Consider the following 10,009-nt stretch of genomic DNA (forward strand, 5'->3'; position numbering starts at 1 on the left):
CACACCTTGGTAGTGAAGGTCGCTCCAGGAGGAGCAGGTGAGAGGGGAGAAAGGGTGAGGGCATGTTCTGAGGGCCAGGTGGTAAACACCTCAGGGGGGAGACAGGATCAAATCATACTCTGTGGGGTTTGTGCCAGTTTGGATGGGGACAGCAGGGGTCCTGGGCAGCCCTCCTAGGACCAGTCATGAGGTGGTAGGTGGAGCCACAGGCTGGACAAGAAGCTGGACCAGAAGTAGCTGCTCAGAGGCTTCCTGGGGAGGGACTTTTGCTGGGAAAGTGAAGTGTGGTGAGGACAAAGCCTGGAGGTGGTCGGGCCTTGGCAGTGGGTTTGGGATCCAGTTGGATGGCACATGGTTACAGAAGACCCAACTGAGTCAGTCCCCTCTGATGACAACCAAAGAAAAGGCCTTGGGAAGAGGGGGAGGGTGGCAGGGTGGAGGTATTGTCCTACTGGAGAGCACCATCTATTTTGGGAAATCATGGTGGAGAGGAGTACAGTGACCAGGCTCAAATCCGTCCTCACTGAGGGACCTGTGGCCTCCCTGCTCCCCTTGCTGAGCCTGTTTCCTCATCAGTAAACTGAGATGCTGACTCAGGCCTACTGACAATTTTGGTGACTTGTGGTCGGCTCTGGACAGTGGGCTCCAAGGTGAGGTCCTAGTGCTGGGGAGGGTGTGACCTCGAGGCAGGAGGCAGGTGTCCTTGGGGTCCCCTAGAGTGGTGCTGTGACACTGGGGCAAGCAGCCTGCCAGGTCCCAGGCCTGATGACGCCCTTGGCCCTGGGCCTGCAGCTCCTGTGCCACTTTGGGGCGTGTTCAGCCTGCAGCTGGGCTGCACGCCTAGGGTCATGCTCAGTGCACTGGTGGCCATTTGCGAGGTGGTGCAACAATGTGGAGAGAACACCTCAGAGTGCCCGCTCTTGTCCCTCAAGGAGCAGCTGGGCTTGTGGCCCCAGGCACAAGGTATGGGGTGGCAGAGGCAGAGACTGCGTCCCAGGGGGAGCTACAGGGCAGTGTCCCTGGGGCCGGCAGGGGCGAGTGGGAGTGGCTGGCCAGGAATGGGGGGCTGGAAAAGGCCCACCCATGCAGGGAGAGGCAGTGGGAATGCACTGATGGTACCGGTGGGGGCCATCAGAGAGGGTGGAGCTCAGGGCGGGGCCTGGCAGGGCTGGGTGGGGAGGTCCAGACATGTTGAGCTGGGGCAGAGGGCGGAGTTGGGGTCTCCATGAACAAAAAGGAGAAGCATCAGGTTGGATGGGGGGAAGGGTGGAGCCACGGCCTGCACAGGCCATGAATAAATGCTCACCTGAACTCCCGCAGGTGTGACCCCTGCCCACTATGGACCCGAGAGGGGTGAGCAGCGGCACTTCTCTGTGTCCACCATGCATGACTTCAGACTGGGCAAGAAGTCGCTGGAGCAGTGGGTGACCGAGGAGACCACCTGCCTCTGCTCTGCTTTCGCCAACCATGACGGTGAGTGTGGGGTGGAGGGCACCAGGGCACACAGGCGACCCTCGCTGACCCGCACCCTCCCTATCCAGGATGCCCCTTTAGTCCCAACCGCCACCTGAACCAAGCGGTGTGCAATGTGTTCTCCTCCCTCACCCACAGGCACCACTTTGAGTACAGCGACCCATCCTTCTGCAAGCTCCTGGGGCTGGTGGAGGGCACAGAGAAGGATTCTGGCTTCCTCTGAGATTTGCACAGAGGCAGGCATCGGGGTCTGGCATGATCCTGGAGGAGGCCTCCACTCTGCACGTGGCACTCTGGGGAGGTGGATTTGTGCCTGGGGGTGAGGGGAAGAAGGGTATGCCTGGGAGCAGCAGGGGTGAGAGTAGAGACCAGAGCTCAGGGCAGGAGACAGGGCCCCTCATGCCTGGGACAGGGCCTGGACAAGGAGTGTGCTGAGGGCAGGGAGGGCCCAAGGCCCTGCTCTGTGGCCTGCACAGTTGGTGACTGGGATCCCAGTGCTCCTGTGCATCCCGGGGCTGGCCAGCAAGGGCTTCCTGATGCAGAAGACCCTCATGGACCTGCTGGACCAGTTGGTCACCGAGCACCAGGAGGCCTGGGACCCAGCCCAACCCCTGTTACTTGCTGATGCCTTCCTGGGTGAAGTGGAGTTGCTAAGAGGTGAGAGCACCTGTGGGGTGGGCATGAGGGCCCAGAGGGGCTGGGATGTGGGACCCAGCATCACCCAGTGCCACAGGGTGGGGGCCTGTCTGGGAGCACCCTCCTTCTGCCCCTGAGTCACTCCTCTCTGCCCAGCCCAGGCCAAGGGGGACCCCAAGAGCAGCTTCAATGATGCCAACCTGCACCTGGTGGTGGCCGACCTGTTCACGGCGGGGATGGTGACCACCTCGATCACACTGGCCTGGGCCCTCCTGCTCATGATCCTGGACCCGGACGTGCAGCATGAGCCCTTCCTGGGACGTGGGGTTGTGGGCTTGGAGTGCTTGGATGGACAGTGTCAACTGGGGTTCCTGAGCTTCCTCTGGACACCAGGGACACTGCCCAGAGCTGGTCCCAGGCTCCTGTAGCAGTGGTGCCTCCTCCACGTGGACACTGCCCCCAACAGAGGTGGGACTTGCGACGGTCAGGGCAAGGTCAGCTCACAGCTTCCTGGGTTCTGACTCACTTTGGGCATTTGTCTGCCCAGGCTGTGTCCACAGGGAGATTGACGAGGTGATAGGGCGGGGGCGGAAGCCTGAGATGACAGACCACGGGCACATGCCCTTCACCACAGCCGTGATCCACGAGGTGCGGCACTTCGGGGACATCATTCCCCTGGGTGTGCCACACATGACCTCTCGCGACACCGAGATCTAGGGCTTCCTCATCCCCAAAGTAGAGCCTGGCCACCCTCCCTCTGCCCAGCCCAGGAACAGAGTTCAGGGAGGCTTCCTGGGTGGAGCGTGTCTTGAATGAGTGCTGGTGTGTGCCAGGCAGATGGTGCGTGTGCCCGTGCACGTGCAGTGGCAGAGGGCACAACGTCCCCCAAACCTGGACTTTTACCCCCGGCCTGGCATGTCCTGCACAGGGGACGCAATTCATCCTCAACCTGTCATCGGTGCTGAAGGATGAAACCGTCTGGGAGAAGCCCTTCTGCTTCCACCCGGAACACTTCCTGGAGGCCCAGGGCCACTTTGTGAAGCCGGAGGCCTTTATACCTTTCTCAGCAGGTGCCAGTAGTGTGCCAGGCCCTGTTCTGTTCCTGAGGAGTCTCCGATGGCTGTCCCTCCTCTCTGAGCCCCTGTGCCCTCCCACAGGCTGCTGTGCATACCTAGGGAGCCCCTGGCCTGCATGGAGCTCTTCCTTGTCTTCACCTGCCTCCTGCAGCACTTCAGCTTCTCAGTGCCTGCCAGGCAGCCCCAGCCCAGTGACCATGGGGTCTTTAACTTCTTGGTGACCCCATCCCCCTACCAGCTCTGTGCCTTACCCTCTAGGGAGGTTCACCAGGACCCCAACCCCCAACCCACCCAGAGACCCTGAGCTACAATAAACCAGTCTGGTGGCTCCTCCTCACTCTTTGTCCAGGTCCTGCTCGGCTGAGATCTCAGCTGCCTGCCTGGGGCCATCCTGTCTCCTGCCCAACAATTTGTTCCATTTCCCTTTCCCAGTGACTCCATTTTCCAGATAGATATACTGAGTCTCAGAGAGTGCCTGGTTTTCTTCCCTTCCTCCCCACATCACCCACTGAGTCCCAATTTTGACTGCCCTGGTTGGTGACAACATTGATACAGAGATCTTGTCTCCTGGAAGGTCAGGCTGGATAGGGACAGGAATGGGCTGCTAAGATAGGCTTAATTGCTGGCTGGGGTGGGGCAGGGGCTGCAGCAGTGGTCCCCAAGAACACACGAGACTCAACAATATGCTAGAAGGATGTATAGAACTAGGAAAGCTGCTAAAACTCATATCTCATAGCTGATGTGGTTCCATGGCACACTGGGTCCATTTTGTCTTCAGGGCCTGAGTGAGTTAGCACACATACTTTGCACCTGGGATTGTTTGGCCTCCTGTACTGGAGTGGATGAGTGCTTGTTGCATTTGGGTGTGATTTCATTGGTGTGGGCTACAGGGTTTCCCATGGCCATCAAGATGGGTGGGCCTGGCCCCAGCAGAGTTCAGACCACCTTCCTGATCTCATCCCATGAGAAAGCCTGTCCTGTTCAGTAGCTTTCCATCCTCCCAACAGGTGCTCTGTATTTGTGCACAGGGCACTGTGGCATGCTGGGTGTGCTATTGCTATGGCCTGTCCTGAGTAACCCAAGGCCCTCTGTAAGCAATCAGTCACCAGGGTCACCAGGGTTTATAGTTACACAGTGATTGGCCTGCTGTGACCAAAGTTTCTCATGGACTCCTGCAAATGATACCAGGCTTCCATCTGACCTTGTCAGGGTCCAAAAGAAGGAGTGAGCTTGGCAAATGTGACTTCATGCTTTTGTACATCCTGTGTAATTGTGCCAAAGTCAGTGTTATTTTCCTCCTCTGCACCCCTCTTAAGACACTGATGTAACACTCGATTTCCGTTGTTGCCTGACCCAATTTTTCATTCTTTCACCCTTGGCTACTATTACTCTGTCTCTCCATTGTTCACTGAGCTTTATCTACACGTGCCTGCCGTTGTAAGGAATGTTGGGTTGCCAATTTTGCTGGTCCAGGTTGATGGCAGTGAGGCCCTGATCCTTCCCTCAGCCCTCATCTTCATATAAAATAGGGTCACTGAGGCACCAGGCCAGGGGGCCCTCTACTGTGAGGCATAACAGCAGCTCACTGTCAACACCAAATTTCTTAGATGGGGCCAAGACACAGTCCACTCTGACAGTCCATTAGGGGTTCCTCCGTGAAGGCAAATGTTACAGTTCACAGTTGTTTGCTCAGAGCCTGCTACACCTGGTAGGAAAAAGGATGTTGATGTGACATGGGAAGAAATGGATAGTCAGTCATTCTGCACCCCACCCCAGATCCTCCAGAAAAGCAGAGGAATCTATCAAGGAAGCTTCCTGTGGATCCCTCATGTTGAGTGTGAGCACACACTCATGAATGTGTGTAAGCCAGCCTTTCCTGCCTTTATCTCCATTGTTTCAGGCAACAAGGATCTCAGTTGTCCATTTCACTCTTCTTTCAAACCACTTCCACTTTGAGGACGAAATGGAACCTGCTGTGTCCGTTTGAGGAGCTAGCCCTTGCCCTCTGTTGACTGCTATGGGCTGAAAACTGTTTTCTTGGTCTGAAGAAATGCAACCGGGTGGTTGAATTGGCAGAGTGGTATATTAGTGTCCCGGGACTGAGGTAACAAAATACCACATTCTGTGTGGCTTCAAACAACACATCTCCCTTCTCATAACTCTGGAGACTAGAGGTTCAGGCCTCTCTGATCCAAGAAGGCCTCATTGAAACTTGATCATCTACAAAGTCTCTGTTTCCTAGAGGTCACCACCACAGTTCTGGGATTTGGATTTGGATATATCATTTGGGGGACACCTTCCAATTTAGGGTGAGTATCTTCTCTTACAGCCATTTCATAGTAATTTGAGCATTTTATTCTACCACCAGGCATGCAACAGTCAGTTCAGTGTAAGAGATTATTCCATCAGGACCTTTCTAGGCTTCCTTGGGCCTCCAGATCCATCTGATGTATCTACCTGCCAGCTATGTGCAGGGATTTTCCTCCAAGGAATCTGCCCATGGCCATCTGGACCCTCTGTTTCCCCTGCTAGCACACAGGACAGTTCTTATTGCCATTTTGTACCTCAGAGGATGCAAGAAGGATGAGTCAACCATCAGTTCATCTCTACATTTTAGCAGCTCCCCCATGTCCACTCATTCCCTGGGCCCAGGTGGCCACTTCAAGTGGGAACACCAGGATAGCCACTTGCAGGTGCCAGTCCCTTTCCAATCTGGGAAGGTGGTTCTGATAGGCATCGACCTTTCCTATTTTAATGCACCTTTACATTCCCATAGTAATTTCCACAGAGCTGAGCCCCATCCAGGCATCCCTTGTATAGGCCAGGTGTCCTTTTCCTGCCTGACCACATGGTCAGGCCATTGGCCTCTGCCCATGAGTCAGTAAGAACGCAGACATACAGACTAGTGTCCAGTTCTTCCATCATGCAAGAAACAGCATGCAGCTCAGCCCACTGGTCTGATTTAGTCTCATCTTCTTCAGAGTTTCCTATCAGTCAGTCCCATGGCAGAGGCCTTCCAAACAGGATGCTGTCTCCATCTTGTTACTGACACCCCTAAGCCAAGCAGCTGTTTGTTGGTCAGTAGGAGCTGTTCATAGCACACCAACCATGTGCAACAGGATGCAGCAGCTCCCCTGGGGGTTCCAAACACATCCCTGGGGGTAATTCCAGGCCACCTGCTTGAGAATGTCATGAGTGCATCTTTGTTCCCCCTAGTAGCATGTTCTTGTATCAACCATTTCCATTTTATTATGGAATGGTTCAGGACATCGCTTTCCTTATTTCAGTGTTTCTTTTGTCATCATCTGAGACATTGTGGGTATTTCAGGGGCCCAGGCCTCACTGACAGGTGTCCTTGGCCTGCATTGTGGGGATCCACCTCCATAAAGACTTTCAGGAAACCCTGCTTCCACCTGGGGCAAAGTTCCTGTTTTGGTTTGCTAAATCCGCTGGAATGCAAGATAGCAGAAATGTGTTGGCTTTGACAAAGAGGGTTTATGAATTTACAGTTTAAAGTTCTTAGACCATGAAAATGTCCAACTCAAGGCTTCAACAGGACTGACATCTCTGAAGGAAGGCCGCTGGCATCCAGGACTCTACCGTCACATGGGAAGACACATGGCTGGTGTCTCCTCTCTCTTGCATTTTGTTGTTTCCAACTTCTGGTTCTAGTGGCTTTCCCTCTGAGCATTTGTTGGTCTTCTCTGAGTTTACAGGGCTTTTCTCTGTGAGCCTCTCTTAATTTCATCTCTCCTGAAGGACTCCAGTAAAAGAATTAAGACCAGGAATGATTGCCTAATAGGCACAGTCCTGTTAACGATGTACTTCAAGGTATGGGAATGGAGAGAGGTGAGGCAAGTTTGTTAATGGGATTATGAGTATCAGTGCAATATTGAAGGCAAACATTATTGAAAGGGGTTGTTTAAAGGCATGTATATAAGCACTACAAATATTAATAAGTGCTTACATGATCTGCTTCTAAGGTATGACTGTGATACAAACAGTTCACAGAGTGGTGTATGGGAAAAGCCACCTATTGTATACTATGGACTACATTTAATAGGGATACCTTACTAGTACCACACTAATACTTGGATAAATAATGAGTGTTACAGGAGCTTTGGGGTGTTTTGGGTTATGAGAATTGTTTAAAGCTGAGAGTAGGTTAATCCCTAAGTTTCCTAAAAACCATGTTCTGAGAGCAAGATGGCCGACTTTGATTATCAGTTGTCAGATAAGGAGAACAGTTAGCTCTTACTGATAATGATAAATCATAGTAAAGTAAACTGATATTGCCATGAAAGTCTCAGTGACTGCAGCAAAAACCAGACCTGGAACTAGAGCGGCTGCAATGGCACCACGTAGTCACCCGGTAGGTCTAGTGGCTGCCTCTTCTTACCCAAGCATCAGGGACGTCCAGACCCAGGTGCTCCAACAAATCCCTAGAGGACCTGAGCAGCAGCCTGTCAAGGATGAAATCTTCACTCCTACTGTCTCAGCAGTATACAGCATGGGACAAGAGAAGGGGCAGAAGGCACCCAGGACAGTGGACCCAGGGTGCAACTGGCTGGAGAGGGAACTCTACAATGTATAATGGGGACTCAGATAGAGAGGTGGAGAGACTGCACCTAAGAGGACAGAGTGAGTATGTTCCAATTGGGACAGCTGCTGGGAAATGATGGCTGGGGCCAGATGACAAGTGCAGGAGGGCACCCCTTTCCACACCCTATGCACCCATTTCAGCAGTTGTATGGGGAGATAACCCTTCACAGCCCCATGGACAGAGGCTTCCATGAGGGAAATCGAGATCCATCAGACTTGTGGAGGCTGCATTCACTCTTCCTCCATGAAAGCCCATGGTGTGCATGGGCGACAGGTGTGGAGAGGCAAGGGGTACACATGGAATTGCCAGGAGCCCGTCCCCAACACCGAAGGCCCTCAGGGGTGTGGCAGACAGGATCCAGTGCACATTTGTGCTTGGGATGAGATGTGCAGGACTGCAACTCGAGACTGGTCCACTTGGAGGCCTGGAAATTAACTGACTTACTGCACCCTTAAGCAGACTTCCTGTTGAGCTGCCCAGGGCCCACCTCCCAAACCCATGTGGGCAGTTGCCAGTTCACATGGAGAGCTGGTGCACTGATTGGATTTCACCTCATTTGGACCCCACACAGCAGACAGGCAAAGTTGGGGAAAGTGGACTTGGAAGTAAGAGGTGGCTCAAAAATGCCAACTCCTGGGAAGATAGAGAAAGTGTGCTGAAGGAAGCTGTTGCTCTGTCAAATTATATATAAGTGGTCAAATAATCCTGCGTGTCTCAAAATAACTTTATCAAGATAACTAAATGCCCCAAAGTCTACAGAAAATCACAAAGCTTATGAAGACACAAGTGGATATGGACAGACCAATTGACCAAATTAAAAAAAACTGGCAGAGACCAGAATCTGAAACAATGAATCAAACAAGTACATACAAATCTCCAAAATAGTGTCAGTGTATTGTCAAAAGTCATAAAGGACATCAAGATGTCTCTAGAAGAGCATAAAGAATTTGGAAAAATAGCAGATATTATGGAGATAAATGTACTGTAGATCAAATTTAAAATATACTAGAGAAACAGAACAGCAGATTTGAAGAGGCAGAAGAAAAAATGAGTGAACTGGAGGACAGAAAATTGAATGCAAATGCACAAAAGAATGAATGGTGAAAGAAATTGAAAAATTTGAAATGGATCTCAAGAAAATGAAGGGCAACATGAAGGGTGCAAATATAAGAGTCATTGGGGAATCTTTGGAAGTTGATGGAGTAGGTGAGGTGGAATGGGCTTCTTTTCCATCAGAGTAACTGGAAAGAGGTGAGAGGGCACAATGGACCATTGTCCTGGGTTGTGATCACCTATGGAGGATTCCCCAGCATATGAGGAGGGGAAACCCAACAAAAATGGAAGAGAAATGGCAACTGGAGGGATGTGGTGAATGTGTTCCCTTGCTGGACTGCACCCCCCCCCCCCACACACACACAGGTGGGTAGCAGCAAAACCACCACTGGGAATGGTTTGAGCAGTGGCTGTCCACTCCTTTCAACCTACCTTGACAGTTTGCTGGGGGGGGGGGGGGTGAACCTCCACAGGCAAACAGTGCGGAGCTCCTATGAGGAAACCTGATAGACAATGATTGCTCTTTCCATACCGTAGTTGGGGGTGGAGAGAAACAGTGAGAAACAGGAAAGGAAGAAGTGTCATACAGGAATTTGGGAGCCCCTCCCACACCCCAGAGGCTCATGGGTGCAGGGCAGGCAGAGAGCCAGCAGGCAGGGCCCATGTCCCATCTGTGGGGTGCCCTTGATCAGGCTCCCTGCCTACCTGCTCAGGGCCCACCTTGCAGACCCACAACCAGTATTCTCCAGAGCACACAGAGATCTGGTGCACTGATTGCTTGCCAACCTGGTTTGGACTCCACTCACCACACAGAAGTTTGGGGAAGACAGACTTGAGAGTACCACTTGCTGGTAGGTTAGGGAAAAAGCTATCCAGCAATCTGTGCCTCAATAGTGCCACCTGCTCGTAGATAGGGAAACTGCAGACTAGTCAGCTTGCCTCAGGGGCACCACATGCTGGTGGATTGGGAAACTGCACTCAAGCAAACCAAATTATACATAAATGCTCAATTAATTCTGCGCTTCCCAAAATAACCCAATCAAGACAGAAAATGCCCCAGAGCCAGCAGAAAACTGCAAAGCACTTGAAGGATATAGAAGATATGGACAAGTGTCCTTGAAGTTTGGGTGTTGGAAAGTGAAAGCACAAAAGAATGAATGGTGAAAAA

At 52.3% G+C, this 10,009-nt stretch overlaps 1 pseudogene; it reads left to right on the top strand.

Moving 5' to 3' along the window:
• The first annotated feature begins 480 nt into the window (after positions 1 to 480).
• LOC119542528 lies at positions 481 to 3,489 on the top strand (annotated as a pseudogene).
• The last annotated feature ends 6,520 nt before the right edge of the window (positions 3,490 to 10,009 follow it).

The sequence above is a fragment of the Choloepus didactylus genome, chromosome 8 (assembly GCF_015220235.1).
Source record: "Choloepus didactylus isolate mChoDid1 chromosome 8, mChoDid1.pri, whole genome shotgun sequence".
Taxonomy (NCBI): Eukaryota; Metazoa; Chordata; class Mammalia; order Pilosa; family Megalonychidae; genus Choloepus; species Choloepus didactylus.